Here is a 22,199-nt window from a genome sequence, read left to right on the forward strand (position 1 = left end):
GGAGATTGTCAAAAGGTGGCACTTCCTGGATAGGTCGTATAAACCTGGTAAAGATGGTGATAGTACCAAAAATCCTGCATAAGTTTCACATGCTTCCAGTACATCTACCAGGATCTTTCTTTCGGGATAATAAAGAAGATGATACTTAAGTTTACCTGGGTAAATAAGAAACTGAGAATTAGGTCAGTTATTCCACTGACAAAGAAAGTTTTAAGTGTTTGGGATAGAATGTATAAGCAAAAGGGATGGAAATATAATTCAGTTATGATCCCCTTGGCAGGAACAGAGTATTTCCCCCCAGTGAAGGATAATATTTCTGGGAAATGGATCAAAGACCAGAATGAACATTTGAAAGATATACTGAATAAGGGGAAATCGTACACTTTTTCTGACTTAAAGAAATAAAAATTATTTTTCACTTAGACGAGTTACGATATGGCCAATTAGGTCATTTCGTTTCAACGCTCCCACAACCACTGAGGACATTGGAGGATCTGTACCAATTTGAAAAACTGCTGAATGTAACTATAGTTCCTAAACAAGGCACCTACAGGGTTTATAAGATTCTTATGAAGATGGAGGGTACTGATCCTCCTGAGTTTTTGGAAAAATGGGAACAGGAGATTTTAACAAAATTGAATGAGCAACAAAAGAATAAAATATTCATATTAACATATGAGGTGACGAATATGAGCACAGTTGAAATTAATTATAAATGTTTGGCTAGATGGTATATTACACAGAGTAAGCCCCATAAACAACAAGTAGATGTTTCACATTTATGTTGGAGAGGATGTGGGGAAAAGGGAACAATGGTACACATATGATGGGATTGTCCGAAAATACAGGATTACTGGAAGGAAATATTAAATATATTTAGGAAATATGTGGGATTACTGTACAGAGAGACCTGTGTACATGTTTATTTTATTAATTTGAATCTTTAGTAAAACTGCATTAGAACAGGGTACCATATCATCTAATCAGTGTGGCTAAGAGCTTGATTCACAAATTTTGGCTTCCCCCAGACCCACCAAGAATAAATGATTGGGTTAACAGAGTGGAAAATATCTACAAAATGGAGGAGTTGTGTCATATTGAAGAGGAGGGAATAGAACATTTTAGGAAAATGTGGAGTAGCTGGTTAATTTTCAAAACATCTAAAAGATATTTGGAACTGGTGAGAATATAGGTGGAAGAGTATCAACGGGAGTTTTAATGGAATACCTGACAGAGAGAAGGAGATGGGAGGGAAGGAATACAGATATAGATAGATAATAACGAGAATGGATAGAAACTAGGATTTTGGTATGGACTGATGAAATTGGAGGGGGGAGGAAGGGTGGGGTAGGGGATAAGACGATGCAAATGGAATTTATGTATCATTGAAGTTCTTTTTATTGTTGTGTGCATTAGATGCTCTTTTTATATTGCAAAAATTAATAAAAGATATAAAAAAAAGAAGGATTTAGTCCAAAAGATTGCTGAAGGAACAGTATTTTGTATTGAGAATGGAATATTTTTACAAACAAAGAAGTTTAAACTTTTGGAAGAAAAAGTGTTCAGCAGCCTTGAATCATTTACCACGTGTGCAAAAATACTCAACATTACAAAATTGTTGGAGGAGAAAATGTGGTGGTCCACTTACAGAAAGGTCAGACAAGTCAAAGGAACAGCCAGAAAAAAAGGAGAATCTGAACCTGGAAACCAACTTTTCTCTGGGGGGAATATGGTAGCTGTCATAAACCAAGAACAGTCTTCATAGCAAATACTAAGTGAAAGGCCAACAATAGTAAATATATCCCCCTTGTTCAAAAATAAAGTACATGATTCCGAAGCATGGTCAAACTACACCTACCCAATATAAAGTGAAATCACAAATTGAGTTAAAGTTATCATCAAGAGGGGACAATAATGTTTCAATGTTAAATGTTTACAAGTAGGATGGTCAAAAAGTAGAGATCCTTTTACGTTAAGCAGCATAGTATTTAATAGTTGCCAAGTTCCTGTCTTGCCTCTCACAGAAAAAGGTGAAAAAAGTACAAAAATAAGTTATACCAATATCCAATAATGATGGTAAAAGAGGCCACAAGCTAACAGGGTGGAACTCCCTGTTGTGCAGCCATACAGGCAATGGAGGGGGCAGGGACAGGCATCAAACACCACCCTAGCACTGCACACCCATCAGGAGATGGCATGCCTGCCCAAGGAAAGAACACAGGCACTGGACCCAAACTCCCCATCCACCAGCACCTCCCACAGATAGTGGGATCCCCAAAGATCATTCCCCACCTGGACCACTAACATAATCAATTAAGCAAATGCTACAAAAGGAAACAAAAGAAAATATTAGTAAATCTTCAAAAACATTAATATCTTATTGGGTGTACAACAAATATACTTAAATAGGACAGACGTACCAGAGATCCTTTAAGAAACAGCTTAGTCCAGTTCCATAACAGATCAGTTACCAAGATCAGATAAAGAATTCTATTACAGGTTGTGACATGGGGTTGTTAGTTCTCGTGATAAATGCTTTTATGCAGTGCGTTTACGCCATGCCAGAAGTACATTAATGACAAAACAACATTCAAGCATCCTGGCTCCCTGTATCAGAGCTGCGGCTCAGGTCTCATGCCTGCACCATCCCCAGTTCTAGTACACAAATGCTGTACCTCATCAGCTCTGCATCTTTCCATTACAGCTCCCAGCTGTACCATCTCTCATAGACTCTCTCTCTGACTCAGACCTCTGGCTTGGGGCACCTCTGACTTCCCCAGGTGAGACCCTGTATCTCAGCTTCTTTCTCTCAGAATCGGGCCTCTGGCTTGGGGCACCTCTGATTCCCAGGTGAGGCCCTGATAGACTCGGGACTCTGACTCGGGCACCTCTGAGTGAGACCCTGTCTCTCAGCTTCTTGGCCTCTCTCGTCCTGGCCAGCTGCCATGCACGTCTTGTCTCTCTTGCGATCACTGACCTCTCATCCTGTCTTTCCTAAAAGAACAGCACATGCCTGTGTCATTAGTGGGCTTGTTTTCTTCAAAACCTGGCCCAGACTCCATTATCACATAGTGTCATGGCCTCATCCTGCCACAGGGTAAATAATATTATACATGGACAGTTGACAGATTATCATCCATCATGAGACACTAAGGCCAGGGCATGCACGGGTTGAATTCTGAACAAATTTCCTTTAGAAAATCTGAAATTTTGTGCGTTTTGAAATACAATGGTACCACCATTTAGAAATTCAACCAAGCCTTCAATTTCACCTCCTGTTGCTGGGAATCTTCTTTTCTTTCCAGGTCACAGCTCATACTCATTTCTTTTTCAGTTGTATTTCTCTCATGATTCTCCCATCATGGATTAGAAATTCATTAGTTTTTAAAAAAATGTCCAACATTCCTGATCACTCAAATTCGATGGCCGCAAGAAAATCAGCTGATGCTGAGGCCCACTAATGGTGCAAATTTTGAACAAGAATTCTTAATTTTCAAAAGAAAATTCTTTCAGAATTTGACACACGTATGTCTCGTGCTGGAGGATCCTTCTGTCCCAGTCACCCCCACATGGGTCCTGTGAGATAACCTCCAGGATCATAAAGGTGACCACAGAAATGTCAAAACGGTGGCTTGGGCCAATGTGTCAACTCACAGAGGTCAGAATCTTTCCATTCCCTGAATAATAAAAAAAGATAATTATTCCAATACCGGAGTTGGTGAATTGTCTTACGTACCTAAAATACTTGACTTTTACATATCATTACATAAATCACTCCTTGTGTTGCACAATTGGTGAATATGCTAGATTTGAACCATTCACCATTAGGTAAAAGGAAACAGGTGCCTTTCTAGACCCAGGGGAACTGCGGACAGTTACCACAACAAAAGGTGCCTCTGGGTTAAGGAGAGGCACCCTGCTCTGGAGTGTAGTGACTAAAAGTAATATAGTCATTTAGAGATGCAGCGAGATGGTAGACCAACTCTGGAGTGACCTTAGCATATTTGGCAAGAGTGTAATCTTCAGTCAGAAGATGCCAGTGTCTGACTATAATGGAAAGTAAAGTAGTATGATGTGCACATGTTTCACTGTATCCTGTTTTGTTTTAAGAGTAGTGTCATACAGCAGGGATGCCCTGGACCAGCACACAGCCCGCCTGTGTGCTTTCCTCAGATTTGTAAGTGAATTCCTCCATGCCAGGAGGCATTTGTATAGTAATTTGGCCTGAGGTAAATAATTTCCCTTTCTGCATATTCACAGATACTGTGCGTAGGACATACTATGGATCAAAGGTTTTGGGTGGAAACTGGATGTATGAAGCAGGGTGTTACCTGCCATGGTTTATCAATAAAGATTGGTATCAATATTCCCAGCAATTTCTGATCCATGCCTGTTATTCCTATGCTACTGGTGCTCTCTTCCTCATCATCTGATAGCATGGATTCTTTCTCATCCTCTTGTAGCAGGTTACTGATGCTGTATTTAAAATATATCAGCTGACTCCCCCATGCGAGTTTGTAGGGAGCTGTAAAATGTGCTTGTCACAAATTAGCCTGCAGTTTCTTGTTTGTGTATTCTTACCTCCTTGCTGCAGTGCTGTTCCTGATTCCTTTCACATGTGTGGCTTGTCTGTGCTCACCTATGTGTGTCATCTGCTATTCTTTGGGTTTTATTACCTTCCCTTCCATCACTTCCTGGCCCGCCTCCTAGTTTGCTTGTCTATAAGACATGCTCAATCTAGCCCACTTTGCCTGAGCAACTTCTTAGTTCTCTGAGCTCCTGTCTGTTGCTATTCCCATATCCTGTATCTGACTACCCGTGTACTGAACCCCGCTTTGTCCACTGACTGTGCTTGATTTCCACCCGTCCTGACCTCGGCTTGTCTACTGGCTTCCCTGTTGTCTCCTGCCATTACACTCTGCTAACGAGAGTGGTCTGCGCATTCTCATCTGGACGTACCTGGGGGCCGTGACCTGGTTCTAGCTTGCTGCAAGTCCATCCCCACCATCAGGGACTCTGGTGAAGAAGCAGGCTGGGACTTAGACTCCGTGCCCTGGGGAACCCCGAGTTAGCGGTCTACAAGGGCTCACTACCACAGGTTCATTACAGTACTTCTCTGTTCTAGAAAGAATAAGGAAGATGATGGCTTGGTGAGCCACTCTTTAACCTCCTCCATGTACTCTGTATAGCATGTCCACTGCTGAAAAGAAAAGGCAGATATGCTCAAGAGTGTGACCCAACAATCACTTTGTCCTGCAGATGAAGAAGCTGCTTCTATTAGCTGCATGAGTAGAAACTCATAAACTCTGCCTCTCCCCTTTGGTCTCCAAGACATTAAGAAGTTAAAGTGATAGTAAACTCTTGTTCATTTTTACCTATAGGTAAGCTTATAATAAAGCTTACCTGTAGGTAAAATGAATATCTTCTAAACATGCACCATATGCATACAATTTTAATTCCAGGAGCAGAGTTGTTGGTAATAGGTTGCTATAATGGTGAATGCCTGCTTTAGTTCTCTGCTTTCCAGAACAACAAAAGATTTGTGCTCACCTTGAATTCATGTCTAATTCAAACCCAAAGTCATATTCAATTAAAGTGGCATATTATGGTGGTTCTTATGGTAGTTTCTCATTGCTAGCCAAGCACTTGTTTTCTTCTTTCTAGTCCAGCCTTATATGTGGAATGGTTTGCTTCTCAACCCTTTTGCAAAAACAAATATAGTGACCTAAGAATGTATTGGGTGTTTTTAGGCCTTTATTTGAAGCATTTTTTGTGTTTTGAGGGGGGGTTTTTTGCTTTTTGTGTATTTTGTTGTTTTTATTTATTCATTTTTTTTAAATAGGAAAATAATAATATGGATAACAACATTTTATTTTTATTTTTGTTTATTATTTTGATTTGTTTTAAAACACAACAATAAGATATGCCCAAAAATAAAGTAATCTTTAATTGTTTTTATCATATTGCTATTCAGACTCCTTTCTTTCTGTTGCCTAAAAACGCAAAAAAATCAAAATACAGAAAGAATGAAAAAAATGCACAAAAAAGTCCTGAATATTTTTTGTACATTTTGGACTTTTTGATCACATTGTACATGATCATGATCCCTGATGTTTTATCACAAATGATTTGATAAAAAAGTAAATTATTTTTTTGGTTTTTTTTCTATTTTGGGTGTATTTTACGGTCTAAATTAAACCTCACATAACAACAGAAAAATATGCAACATAACAGCAAAAAAAATGCAAATAAGAGAAAAGAAATATATTTTAGTGTTTTTCTTATTTTTTTAGACTTTTATGAATCTTTCTTTTGTTTTATCTTAAAAAGGTCCAATAATGTACTTGATTATATTGAATGGACCTTAAACCCATTAATAAATAAATCTCATTATAATAAAATCCTCTCATTAGAATCGGAAATATAAGTCTGAAATATAAATAGCATTTCCCAATGCTAGTGTTTTGATTTAGACTTAAATTATTGATAATTTTAAAATAGCAACATTAATTTAGTTGGTAGGTTAGTCAATGTTCTGACGTCTTCATCAAATAATGCATCTTCGGTTTTGCCTCCTTTGGAGACTCTTATGGTAGAATAGATGTAAATGGTCTGCTGCAGCTATAAGGAGAGCTTGTTTACCCTGTTAGTTTGCCTTTTTTACATTAAGAAGAAAGTGAAAGGATTGAGAATCGATATAAGACAAAAACAGACCAAGAACAGTTATTGCTGCTGTATTTCTCAAAGGTGGCCATGAAAGTAGGAAGGCAGTTGGTTGCGCAGGCACAGTCTAGAGGTGGAGGGCAGTTGAAGCAGATGTTGCCAGCAAAACATATTCTGGATAGGAGCAATAACAATCTGGGCATTTTTAATATTAACTTTTCTTTTTAAATATAAGCTCAATGATCAATGCACATTGGCCATATTTTAAGGAAAGAGAAGTAAAACTAAAATTAACTTCAAGATAAACTACTATTTTGACAAAAGTACAATACAATTAGCATTAAATGTATTGATTGCCCCTGAAAAATACAGAGGCATTTACCAAAGCAGTTTAAAAACATCTGTTCTTCTGTTTAACTCTCTTGTAAAGTGAAAGTATATGAGTGTTTTATGGTAAGTGCCTTCCCTTAAATCCTTTTTTATGTTGTTAGACGGAAGTATGATCAGCTCCTCCTTAAAAATACTGCCAGTACTAGAGAAGAAATCAATACAATGCCAGTAACAAGGTTTAAAAGATTAATGGGCAGTAGTAAAGGCGAAGGGAAGTACTATTAAAACTGCTAATTGCAACCCAACAATAAAACTACTATAAATATATATACAACATAAATGTTGGATAGAACGAACAACAGAATGATCACCATTAGCAGCTTGGAAATTGCTTAATTGAGTATTTTTATATGTGCATATATAAGAAGACTTAAATGTTTTAGGACACTTAAGATATTTGTTTTGGTTCACTGACAAAATGTCAGTATGGTTATTTAGTTGAATCTTAATATATAGAAAGCTAGGGGGTATCCAGGTTATTCGTTTCATTTTCATGTGAATGTGATCACTGTGTATCATGTTGTTATTTTTATTCTTGCTTCTTTGAAAAATTTGTAAATATTTGTAAACCTTGGGGCAGTCATATTTGTTCTTTATTTTTTTTTTCAGCTGGAACTGTGGCTATCATCTGGTCCTTTTTTTTTATCTCTGCGCTTGGCTTGATTTCAATGTGAACTCAGATTTTTTAGGCTAAATTAAAATTGTTCTACTTTTGGAAACCATCCCCTATCTCTCTGTACAGGCTACTTCAAAGCAAAAGGCTTTCTGTGTGGCTAACTGATCTTTTAGCAGCAATTATTCAATAGGGGTTTTGACTGTACTACTTCTTAAAATGAATTCCAGAGTTTATCAAGACATTTTGCAGGAAAACGGATGACCATCTGTCCGCCAACTGAAGCTCCGCAGAGGATGGGTGATGCAACAGGACAATGACCCAAAGCATACAAGTAATTCAACAAAACAATGGCTGCAACAGCACAGAATACGCCTTCTGGAGTGGCCCAGTCAGAGTCCTGACCTCAACCCGATTGAAATGCTGTGGCATGACCTTAAGAGAGCGATTCACACCAGACATCCCAAGAATATTGCTACACTGAAACAGTTTTGTGAAGAGGAGTGGTCCAAAATTACTCCAGATCATTGTGCAGGTCTGATCTGCAACTACAGGAAACATTTGGTTGAAGTTATTGCTGCCAAAGGAGGGTCAACAAGTTATTAAGTCCAAAGGTTCACATACATTTTCCTCCCTGCACTGTGAATGTTTACATGTTATGTGCAATTAAACCATGGCAACATCTAATGTTTGTGTAGTATTATGTTCAGCAGACTGTGTTCTTCTATTGTTGTGACTTAGATGACGTTCAGAGCACATTTTATGCCCAATTCATGCAAAACTCCACGTAATCCCAAGGGGTTCACATACTTTTTCTTGCAACTGTATACTGGAATTTTTTTTTTATACTAGTAACAGCGACAATCAGTAACTTATAGCGGGACTGCGGCGGGCATTCTGACACTGGGGGGAACAGACTTGGTGACACTGACATCCCAATGACAACAATACAGTGATCAGTGCTAATAAAAAGCACTGAAACTGTACTAATGGCACTGGGCATGAAGGAGTTAACATCTGGGGGATCAAAGGGTTAACTGTGTGCTGTTTTACTGTGAGCTGTGTTGGTGCTTTACACTGTAAACACACTGCTATGCAGAGCCATGCAAAGCAGCATGCAGGAGCTGATAGGGGAGAGAACTGGGTGGCGGCGAGTAATCAGCCGAGGCCGTGAATAGTGGCACAGGTAGGGCACGCGCGCAGCTCGTGCTGGTCTTCTACGTGATTTTGCGCACCCGTGCAGCCCTTTAGCAGTATTACTGCCATAGGGCGGATGGGAAGCGGTTACAGTCTTTAGATATAGTTTAACCATAACATTAATGTAACAATTTAATTTTCTATTAGGCAAGCTGAGTTGAACGAAAAGACTGTATGTTTTTTGCCAAAGTATATATGTTACACAAAAGGAAATATAATTTCTAAAATAAGCCCTGGTACTGTTCAGAGCTGTATGCAAATGTATTTGCAGTAATAATATTGTTTTTTATATTTGAAATGTAACTATGGGCAAAATAAAAAAATACATATATGAGGCAATTTGTCCCTAGCATTAAAACTGCAGCTTTTCTTTTTTCTGACTTCCTCTGTAACATTTTTTATTACTGGTCGATCTTGCCAGTAGATCCATTATTTGTCCACTTCCTGTAATAGGATGATAATGCTATTCTGCAGTGAAATGTCTACTCAGTGCTGTCTCGCTGTGCAAAGGGTAGTCTTGGAAGGACAGTAGTTTTAAGTGGACTTTAAAGGGTAATGGTGAAAAAATATAGCAAATAAAAAATTAATATAGCATATACAATTGATACTCCACCATATTGTTATTTAATGTTAATGTTATTAAAACATTTTTCAAACTGCAGAACTGTAATTGTCTGTAAAATTCAGTGCAACATTCCTCATCACAACCTTGAAGGTGTATCAGCCGCTAATAATGAATTAGTCACTCTTATTCAGAATCATCATGCACTGGACATGATCTGAAAGAGAGCTATTCTTTAAGAGCAGAACAGGTAGGAATCTGCAAGTAAGTTTGTTAAAATCCTTGCAATGTACTTTGATCACCCATATGAAAGTGGACTCTAAGTAACTGTCAAACAAAATCTATCTCCAGATAACAAGTTACTTGAAAGGGTTTCTTTCTACTTTTTGAAAACATTTTAAGCCATATAAATAAAATCTAACCATTTTAAGCACACCTGCTGTTAAATGGTTTGTTCTGAATATTAATGCTGAACTTTATGCTAAACAGATTGGCCTATTGGAAAAATAAGGGATCTAGTGACAGAAGCAATAAAACTATTTTACAAGAGCTATTTTGGAGTCATAAAGTGTCCAGGTCCATGATATGCATTTGGAATTTCGCTGCGCATTTTGACCCGTCCATAACTAGGGGTCAATTTGGTCTGGTAAGAGGCAGAATTTTTTGGGTGTTGGTGATGGTGGATTTCCTTCATCTTCCTGACCAGATTTGAAGCATTCATGACAGCATTGGTGTCCCAGTAAAGAGGGGCTTATTTTATACTATATTTCCACTACATGCGAATTGGACTTCCAATTTATTTTACTTGTTTTCCATAAACTTTTTGGTTATATGAAGTGCCACACGTTTATGTTTTACTATTTTATCTATTGTTGCCTGCAATATTGTGGTGACTGCTGATTTTTTATTGATATATTTATTGTAGGCAGTCACATATACACCATAACGCAGAATTGTTAAGATATTTTTTGTGCTATATGGTTGATAATCAAATGTTATAGATTTTCAGTATTTTCATGTACTATGCTTTCATTCCAATATCTGTAGTTCACCAATTATTAAAATAATAATAAAAAAATCAATAAATTGGCTGAACACTAATTCACTAATTAATTTTAAATTAAACATTAACCTATTAATTCATTGACTAACTAATTCACTACTATATCTAACTAGCTAGTTAATCTAAAATAACTCAGCAATTTAGTTTATTTAGTTACTTATTAGCTCTATTTTTCCTTCTATTTGTAACATAATTATTTACTGTGACTGCCTATGACACGTATGTATCTCTTCTCCTCACAGCTTTACCTGACCCTGAGTCAGAGGAAATACAATGTAGCAGGCAGAAGGGGAAATGCATACTAGCCCATCTGCTAAATAAATGGTATAGGCAATGTTAAGGAAACTATTTATATTTTTCCACACAAGATTCACTCAACTTTCAGACAAGATTTACTCTCATTTCTATTTGGACTCAATTGGTCAAATCTGTAAATCCTAGGGCAGGACAGTGGCTAAATGGTTAGCACCTCCACCTGGCAGTACTAGGGTCGTTGGTTCAAATCCCAACCACAGCACCAGCTGCCTGGAGTTTGCATGTTCTCCCTCTGCTGCGTGGGTTTCCTCCGGGCACTCCGGCTTCCTGCCACCCTCCAAAGACATGCTGGTAGGTGAACTTGATCCTGTCTAAATAGGCCCTAGTATGTATGAATGTAAGTTAGGGACCTTAGATTGTACGCCCCTTGAGGATTAGGGAATATATATGTAAAGCGCTGCATAAATTGACGCCGCTATATAAGTACCTGAAATAAATAATAAATAAATAAAATTCTCTGAGCCTTGTATGTAAACATTTAAAAATAGACCCAAAATAACCTTTCATTGCAATGCATTGTGATTCACAAATTAATTCTCTGTTTTTGTAGTGTAGTATGTGGTTGTTAGCAATCAAATTTTTCTCAGTTCCAATCTAAAGCTGTGGTCATGTAATTTATAGAAAACACCAGTTTTTCTTACTTAGCAGCATTTGTTTAAAAACCTTATCTGTGATCATCTTATAAGAAAATGTATGTCCAATACTTACCATAATTTTCTTGTTTCTGACAAGCTCCATGGCAGCATATAAATAGGTAGACTGTACCTCTCCTCTACCCCCATATGACCAGATGTCCATGGACAGAGCATAGACAGAGCACTCTGTAATTAACCTACTCAAATTGGAAATTGGGGGGTCCTCTATTCTGCCATAGAGCTTGACAAGAAAAAAAATGGACATCAATTTTTCTATTTCCTGACAGCTTCATGTCTGTCAGTGGCAGTTATATTTCATTGCAAGAAGGAACAGCAGACAGAATAATTTGTTAGAGAGGTCAGTTCTACACATTAGTGTAACTTATAGGTTTAAGAAAAAAACATGTTAGTGCTTTGCATAAAAGTTCTGGAGAAACTCTGCAGGCAACTGCTCAAGATGTGGCTATGCTGCTAGTGGAAAGCACTGCTATTTCCTTAGGACATGGCAAGCCCATAGTCCTATGTGCCAGGGTAATTACATCTACCTATACTGTCACTTTAACTAGTTTGCTTGGGCTAGCTTCCTCTGATTGCGAGACTTTGACATCAACTGTGCACCTCTCCACCTCAGCCAATCATAGGAAGATGTGTATTCATTCAGAGGACACAAAGCTGCCAATGAATGAGTGAGCCTGAATCAATTTTGTTCTGGGTATGGGAAGGAAAGTTCCCATCCCACTTCCGGAACACAGTGTTGTATACTATATACCGCTGATGCTACATACAGTTTATACAGCATGTCCAGGGGTTCCCATATGGAAGAAAAATATATTTGAAATATATTTAAAAAATGACTTTTTTGTATGTTAAAAAAAACTGAAGAATATATTTTTAAAAAATATATTTTTAAAAAAAATATATTTTTTTAATATATTCTTCAGATTTTTTTAACATATAAAAAACTAATTTTAACATATATTTTTACATATATTTGTAAATGCATTTCAAAAATGTAGATTTATATTGTTAAAGACAAACAGTGTATTTGAAATGTATTTTGTAATAAAAACGCATTTCAACATGCCATATTGAAATATATTGAATATGGCCAAAATTGTAGTATTTCAAATATATGGCAATATATTTGGGAAGAATATTCTTAAAATATATTTCAAATATATTTTTCTGCCATGTGGGTTGTTGCACCTGCTAGTGTAGAACAAATTTTGTTTGTGCCAGAATTTTGAAATAGCTCTATAGACTTTGTTGTTTACTGCCTGAGATACCCGTGTAGCTTACTGTATGTGGGATGCACTATTCAGTCCCTTAGAACTTGGATTGGAGAACATCAGTGGATCACTGAGCAAGGGAATATAGGCCATAGTTTTCCTAGGCATTCTGCTGAGAAACACAAAAAATTGACAGGAGACCTAAATGTCAGGATCAGGCTATTTCCAGGGGCCTCCCCTTTGCAAACAAGTTTCAGAAATTACACTAAAGGGAGACCTACTGGTTCTTCACATTAAATACTCTTTCCCATTTAAGGTTGAATGAGGAGACTTAAATTAACACTATAATATAAAACTAGCACTATCAAATATAATTAGTGTTTTTGTACCCCACCAACAAATGCACTGGTGGTAGAGAAATTAGAAATTCAGATCTATAAATCTGAGATCCAGTTGTAGGATATTATATTGAAAGCATGGTTTAATTTTATACAAATATCATAAAGTAATTGAACACTATAGTGCTCAAATCCCTAGTAGCGCTGTGACAAACATAAACACAAAAAATATATATGTGAAAAAAAATGTTTTTAAACAAAGCATAAGAGTCCACTTCATGAAGTCCCAAGAAACTTTGAAATAATTTTATAAACACAAAGTCCACTCCTGTGTCCTCTTTCCACTTTAAACATACACCACCAATGGTGCCTTCTGTGACTACCATCAATCACCCCAATCAGTGTAACCAGATCCTATTGCCTCTCATATTTCAGATAGGCAAAAGTACTTTAGAACAGCATCCAGATCAGTTTTGCTTCTCCTCAACAAACACCTCTCCTTCTGAACTCTGCTTTCAGTGTGATAATAGGATCATGACATGCAAGGAAAAAAACTATTCCACTAGTTTAATACAATACAAAACACTATATTTTACTCCATATAAAATGAGGCTCACCAGACAAATTTTTGAAAACTCAGCATATCACATTTGACATAATTCACATGACTTCTGTATGTACATTGAATCTGTAAACTCACTCCCTGTTTATGCCTATCCACATCCCGACATGTTTTCTCTTTACTGACTTTTTCCAAGAGAAGCGATCATCTGGTGGAAGACGTCGGTAAAGACGAAACATGTCAGGATGTGGATGGGCGTAAACAGGGAGTGAGTTTCTTCTATGTTGTCTGATGTTGTTGGATCTTCCCTGACCCTTTGGTGCTTTGGACTGTGTTAACCCCTGAGTTACCAGATGACTACCATTCCTGTTGTCAAGATCAGGGCTTGAAGACCAGTAGCTATAGCAGTAGAGAGACCACAGGAAAAGTACACAGGAAGGACACTCTGGCAGATGATGCAGGTTCACCCGAGGTGTGGAGTCTAAGTACTAACCAGTGCTCATCAGAGCTCCTGATGGTGGAGATGGATTTTGCTACGTGCTAGTACTAGGTTGCGGTCCTCGGGATTGCCACACCACCAGGTGAGCAAGTCAGTAGCAAGGTAAGCAGGTAAGGATCAAACAGAAGCATAGTAGGTAAACAAGCCAAAAGTCAGTAATGAGTTGTTGCAGGTTGGGATCAGGACGAAGCGTAGTAGAGAAACAAGCCAGAGGGTCAGTAACAAGTGGTAGCAAAATATAGACAGCAGCAGAGAAGACAAGAGCGAGATACTGGCTGAAGAGAGCACAATAATCTGGCAAACAGGGAGTGCCTAGATAATATAAAGGTGAAAATCTCCACGTCAAAGATATAATAAATAATTATCCAGCTGTAGTCACTAAACTCACTGTGGAGTGTGCACAATATATGTATGATCACTCTCAAAATCTACCTAAAATAAATCCTTTTGTTTCACATTGTATTATATATATATATATATAGGTGTACAGATTTTAGAATATATATATATAAACTATTAATATTAAAATTAGAATATGCCCCAAATAATATTCAATGACAAATCTCACATATCTCTATTGGAAGTATTCAGTTACACCAATTACACAGCGGCATACGATATATTAAAGAAGTACTCCAACTAAAACAAAAATAATGCATGTCCAAAAATTCTGGATGTAACAGTTAACACTATGTTCTAAAAAAAATACCCCTCATATCAACTTATCATAAAGTAGCACTCTGACTCAACAAAAATCAATATAAAGATAACATGCATAATATGTAAAATATATGCAGCCCTACTGTATATTCAATACCTTCTTTTATATTGTTACCAAAACATACACTTAGAGACAATACCATTTTAATTGCTTAAAAAGCAATTTAGATCAATTGCAATTTGCAAGGACATTCCAGAACATATACTACATCTGTGGAATCACAATATAAAGTCTTTAATCTCATTTTGTTCTTAGTTTGGGATGAGGAAAAATTAGTGATCTTTTTTTGTTGCCTATTCATCAGTCTGCATGCTCTACATTTATTAGATCTAAAAAATCAATTTCTTTTTAAAAAATTAAACATTTTTTGGTGGATTTGATTATATTATGGACAACCTTTGTATATAGTGAAGGGGCTTTTCTATAAATAAAACCTGGTTTACTTGGAAGGATTTTCTTCAATTCTTTGTCCCTCAATAAAATGGGCCACTGTTTTCTGAAAATCATTTGACCTGCTTGTATTGTACATGATAATCTGTGATGAAGCTGCATGGTTTAAACTAAGGAAGTTCATAGGAGGAACCAAGAGTTCAAGATTAAAAAAAACAAGGTTATGGAGAAATCAGTCAAGTAATTGTTCAGAGTGCTGTCCTGCATTCCAGGTGGCTCAGCAAGAAGAGACATTGCCAGACACAACAGAGGTCCCGGATTTCGACCCAGGCTCTGATATCTCTCTGATTACCAGCTCAGTTTTACAGCGTAGTAGATGGTCATCTTCATCTAGCAGCCAACATGCACACTACTTAGTTCAATGTTATCACACTAGAATACATACACATATCCAGAAACCTGCAAAGGGGCCTCAAGGTTTTGGCTTCCTAGGGGCCTCCACAGAGTTTAATCCGACACTGCCAATTTACCTGCAGTATTGAATTCAATGGAATTTTGATCCTTTTACACACAAACATTTCAAATGCTCCCTCATTTTTATCTTCTTTTTCTCACCAGCTCTCCAGTTTCTATCCACTCACTCTCACTCTCCTCCACATTCCTTACCACTGCACACCATATGCTTCTTCTATCTAACACAGCCCACCCCCTTAGTCCAGCAACAGCCTCACTTTAATTTCACCCATCTCACTTTAACCTATTTTCATAATTTCCTCTTCCAGCATAGTTGTGACAACTGCCACACAATTTACGTAACAACATTCATGGCTTCACTTCTTCCATCTTTCATCTAACACTCCCAATTAGCAAGCTTAATCTAGTTCACTAACATCCATAAATGTCTGTTCCTTTCCTCCCCAGTTCAGATAACTACTACACACGTCTTTCAACTCCAATCACCTCCTCCCCCCCATCACACACCTCTCATCTCTCCTCACTTGCACCCTTGCTACCCGACACAGCTTTGTGCTTTATCCCTCTATGGTCCAACACTCTAGCAAGCTTTATTAACATCTTTCCATTCTCCCAACTATTGTCACTTTGTTATTGTTATTGGCCATGCACTGCAATTATTCTTAGCTTCCCACACTACTGACAGCTGATGCACACAGCACCCTTCACAGTTCATTTACACCTTTAACCACCTCAAGTCCAGACACTTTCTTCCCCTTCCTGCACAGGCCAGATTTCAGCAATGTCACAGTTTGAATGACAATTACTCAGTCGTGCAAAGCTGTACCCAGGAAATTTGTATTATTATTTTGAAACAGATAGAGATTTCTTCTGGTGGTACTTATTCACTACTGTGTTTTTATAAAATAACCCAAATCAGTGAATATTATTTAGTGTGTTCTAGTGTCTACAAACTATGGTATGTATATTTGAAAATTGATCAATCCTGACTGCCTCTCATTTCTTGAGGGTCTAAAATGCCAGAACAGTACAGATACACCTTAAATGGCACAATTCTGAAAATCAAGGTGTCAGGTATTTAGTAGGAGGCATAGTGAGTTTTTTGAAGTTGTAATTTTTTTGTCATACTTTTTTGAAAAATGAAGAAATTAAATAACTAGCCTAACTCCAGCCTTTTTGCTGGCTTCCTTTGTTAATACAATTTCCCTGACAGTAGTGAGAAGCAATTTAATAAGTTTTCATGTCTTGTCCACCAGCTTCTCACTGAGGGGCAGGTCATAAAAGTCTGTTTTATATTCTGATTTCCACTGATCAAAAAACAACCTTGCCTGGAAGGGGCACATTTACCATCTGACCATTAGACATTGCAAAGCCATAAGGGAGGTCATGCAGGATTTGAGGCTTAATAATTTCTTGTAAGCAAGAGAAATCATGTCAGGAATAGTATTCAGGTGAACTTATGGATATACAGTGTTAGATCTTGAGAGGCTAATATGTGTGACAGCTGCAATGTTAGACTCTGGCTACCTTCACCAACATGTGAAAAATGGCTGGTCAAATTCACTCGGGGCTGTCACTGATATATGACAATGACACTCCCAGTCTAACCCTGCAAAATATTAATATGTTGAGTATACCCCATGACATGATCTGATAACCCACATATTATTGTGCAAAATGCAATTACCATTCCAGAGATATCCCTCAGATAGGCAGGTGACCAAGGAGGTGGAAGACATCCAGTCCGCTCACTGTATATGATAGCCTAGTCCTTTGTGATCTTGATCTGTTCAGTGTTTTCTTCCGTATTCAAATATATAATCAATAATAATATATATTTGTCATGTCTGATTTTAAGAATCATGTAGATTTTAAACTGTGAATGGGAGAAGGGGTCATTGCAGGTCAAAAAGGAGAGCTATCATTACAGACCAGGCCTAAAAGGCTTTACAATATCAATTAGCCTTAATGACTTTAACTACCCTGCAATCCATAACATGACAGAATTGATTGTTTTTTTCAGTTTTTATGACGGGCCAATTCCCCCAGTGGGAAGTGCTGATAACCTTGGTAGATGTTTACAGACATTAGGATAAGCAATGGTTGAGACACTGCAGTGTTCCTTTCTAGATCCCCCTGCTAAAACATTCAATTAGTTATTTACAGCTTTAGCTGTTTATTAGTTATTTGCTAAGTAATGATATAACAGAATGATTGATATTCCTTAGTTGAGATAGAAGTTCTTTTGAAGTTCCCAGACATGATGTCTCAAGTTAAAGGGCTATGGAGATGTACTCCTTGGATTGTAGCTATGATCTGAAAGTGTGTGTGTGGACATCGCAGCTCTGTCTCCCATTCTACACAATGTCATTGCTGACAATGAATTCTGAACAGCATTCTTGCCCTGTATCTTCTACACAGTTTGCGGGGTGCCCAGTTTGCATTATCATCACAATGTCACCCAAACCGTACTCTCCGCTCCTTGCAAGACCTCCTACTCTCTAGCTCCCTTGTCTCCTCCTCCCATGCTTGTCTCAAGGACTTCTCAAGGGCTTCACCCATCCTCTGGAACTCCCTACCCCAATATATCAGGCTATCTCCTACTCTCTTCACTTTCAGGCGCACTCTGAAAACCGATCTCTACATGGAAGTCTACCCCGACCCCAGCTAATATTGCAATCCTCTACTCTTCCTACCACTCCACCCCCCACAGCTAATTACCTCTTGTACTACTATCCCCTCCCTCCTAGATTGTAAGCTCCAAGGAGCAGGGACCTCTAATCTCTCTTGTATTGAACTGTATTGTTACTGTAATGTCTCCCCCCATTATGTAAAGCTCTAAACAAACTGTCGGCGCTATATAAGTCCTGTATAATAATAAAAAATAATAATAATAATGTGGCCTTGTCTATATTCACAAACCAGCTAAACTCTTTTAGAGTATATTACCATCTCCCTCTGAGATGTGAAGATATCTTTTACCTGATTACAAGCAGGATATCATCCAATTAATGCTAAGTACACATCTTATTTTCCCTCAAAAAAGCTATCAGTTCCAATAGGACTTTAATGACTATTCTCTTTAGTGAATATTCTGGGGTATGTTGCTAGTATGAATGTGCTATGTACTTGTATGCATAGGCCAAAATGACAAGGGTGCATTAATGCACATTTCCTGTCCCTGGAAGTTGAGACAGGGTGTGCATTCTTGCAGATTATGGCAAAAGCTCACCCCATTAATGAAGTTTAGTTCACCTTTACGTCTATAACTGGTATCTAGTCTCCTGATGTTTTCTTCACCATGAAAATGGAAGAGTAAAATCAGCTGAAACCTTTATAACCTGGCTCCTACATGGTAGTGGATGGGCATAATTTTAATTGGACTTATTTGAGTCCTTCCCAGCCAAAGTTCTGACCTTTAAAGAAAATTCCAAGGATGCCCGATGTTCTTCCAGGATTTCCTAAATTATCTTCTTGGCTTGTAGGTGTGTGCTTTTTTCCCTTTATCTTGTAGAGGGCTCCTCAACTGTGGTGTTCTCTATCTCCAATTGGATAAAGTTGTACATCCTGCCAATTGAATTTGATATGGCAACATCAAACTTATTCCCAAAAAGAAACTGACAATCAGATTGCATTCTTTACCATCATATCTTGGGGGCTGAGTCTATCACTCACAGCCTTAGCCACAGGGCTCTTTTGGCAGTGACTGAACCCAACATAATCCTTACAGTTGATCTGGTGATGTCTGTGGATATTTTTAACCTAAAAGTAGAGGTCTGTCTCAGCTCTTGAAGTTTTCTCAGACCTATTCAGTTATCTCAGATCTATTCAGAACCCCTAAGCAATTTTTTAAAGGAACAGTGCATTTTCATTTCACACTTTTAGCATTATTTTTATTCAATGCTCCCTGAAAAAAATGCAATGCAACCTGAAAAAAACTTTTTTTTTGCATTGATACATCTTCCCTGGGGCATTGTCTATCCCCTGTGCACATTTTTGGCAGTTCCTTGGCTGTTAGTCTTACAAACTGAACAAATTGAATTAACAGACTAGGCTACCATTGACTTCAAATACATTGGTTTGGATTTAACAGATGAACTTTGATATGTTCAGCAAACGGAACCCAGATGTGTTTGGCTTATTGCTAAGATTAATATTATTACTGTACATTTTACTGTAGCTTTACATTAATATTTTTTATCTTTCCTTGTCCTATCATAAAGCAAGGTGAGTTGTTTTGAGACCAGATTTTGTCACTTAAACGGAAGCAGTCATCTTTGTTTAAATTGTACTTCTGTTTGTTCTGGTTGTTAAGCATTTAACCAGAAGCACCAAATAGGCACTGATTCTAGTTTTTCATTTGACAATTTATTCACAACTAGCATGATTTTTTAGGCTGTTGATATGTTTTGACTGTTTATTAGTTTTATTTTATTAGTACCTCTCAGGATTCATTAAAACAATGAAATAAGCTCTGATGAATATATCATGATTTAGTTGTCTAATGTGCTGTGTGTTAATGAGAATCATTTTCTTTTTAAATATTGGTATAAATAATGTTTGTGTATTGAAGAACCCATGTAAAATATTTAAGTCTCTGTCTACAAATTTAACAACAAAGTAGGAATAAATAACAAATAAAATTCCCACAAGGCTCATTAATATTCTACCATTCAATAATATCTCCTTTCTCAATTCTGTTAGGACAGTATGGGGTGATTAACTAAAGGCAAATTGACTGTGCACTTTGCAAGTGCAGTTGCTCTCATTTTCCCCCAATCCTAACGAATGTCATGAAGCTCTGCTGATTTCCATCATCCAATCCTGTACAAGCAAAATGTTTTTTTTTAATTTTCTTTGCACTCGATTGGGTATCCTTTACAAAGTGAAATTTTACCACATTTATTAAGCTCTAGGGAAAATGAGTGCAATTGCACTTGCAAAGTAGATAGTCTATTTGCCTTTAATAAATCAACTCCAAGATTCACTTATCTTTTATCATTTTGCACTGTGTTGAATTTTTTTCTTTAATGCTGTTTCTTTATGGCACTCAAAGCATCAAAGCAACAAATTGTATTGATCATGGGTAACTGAGTCTTACAGAATACTATAATATATGGCAATATCAATATTGTGCACTAATCTCTGTGAAAACACTATATTGATAAGTAATTTGTTTTTTTTTCCAAATTGTGATTGTAACACATTTTATAAACCTACTCAATGCATTTTTCTGCATAGTTTGGAATTGTATAGGTTTGTTATTTAGGCAAAATGCAGAAACCAAAAATATTAAAAATCTGAGGGGAAGTTAACTTAAAAAAGAAAATTCTGTCCACTACTCTAAGTGTTGCTTTCCACTGTACTATCTGCATTTCTATCTATCCAACCACAGAAAGTGTACAATGAATAAATATTTCAATATAAAATATTCACGTGCCCTATTGGTTAAACCATCACTTCTTGTAGTATTGGTTAAACCATCACTCTCACGTTGTGTTGCATGTTTTTACCCTCCATAATAATAACACATTCTTGCTTTTCAATGTCACTGCTTAATGTAAAAAGTGAGAGAAACAATAAAGTGGGTGGTTGGTTGTCTTTACCCGATATCTAGTATCATGACAATATCTACCTGATGCAGATTTAATTGTTATGAAAAGGTCACAGAAGTATACAGGAAATTGAAAAAGAGAACATGAGATAAATATGATTAAATCAAATGAAAAGAACAAATGTTCATGTCATAAGTAATTTTATATACAAGAGTCTTTGAGCAAAAATTGCTAACTTTAATCGACAACTATAAATTTATAACAGAACTTTCACTGTGAAGTTTGTTGCAACAATTATACTTTTTTTATATTTCTAAACTGTAAATAACTATTAGATAATATAATTTAATTTAATATTTAATAATCTACAGAAGAGCCAGATCTACTTTTGAAAGAAGACAGTTAGCTTTTGTCTCTTTTATTGGTATTTATTGTAAAGCATATTCATATTTTAAAGACTGGAGGTCTATGAGTTAGGGAAAGTTAACTAATTTTCCAGTATGGAGCATGGGCTCCCAGAATAAATTAGTGAAGCTCCAATATAAACTAGGCAGAATGAGAATATCTGCACAAAAAGCAAATATGAGCATCTGATCTTAAAATACAAGGAGGGTTCATTATAGCATACATTTTCCACATACCAAACATTGGAGAATTACTAAGAAATTGATCAAGTAAAAGGAATGACTTAGCATTTGATCAACAGCTGAAGGTAAGGGGAGATCCAAGTGCAAAGAGAGTGGGTTAAGCTTTCATTGCCAATCATTTTTAGTAACAAGTATATCAGTCAGTCTGTTCTTAAAGATGAGGTTGGATCATATACAGTATGCATTGTATTTTCATTTCCATAGTTGTTTAAATATTCTGTTTTGTATGTTTTTTCATTGTATTTTAATACTTTACACATGGATATATATAGCATAAATGCAAATAACTTTAGTGTGATTTTCCATTTTTATTTACTAATTGATCAGTGGTATCAAAACTTTTAAT

The sequence above is a fragment of the Staurois parvus genome, unplaced genomic scaffold (genome assembly GCF_062004578.1).
Source record: "Staurois parvus isolate SC_StPar_1 unplaced genomic scaffold, SC_StPar_1.0 ptg000007l, whole genome shotgun sequence".
Lineage (NCBI taxonomy): Eukaryota > Metazoa > Chordata > Amphibia > Anura > Ranidae > Staurois > Staurois parvus.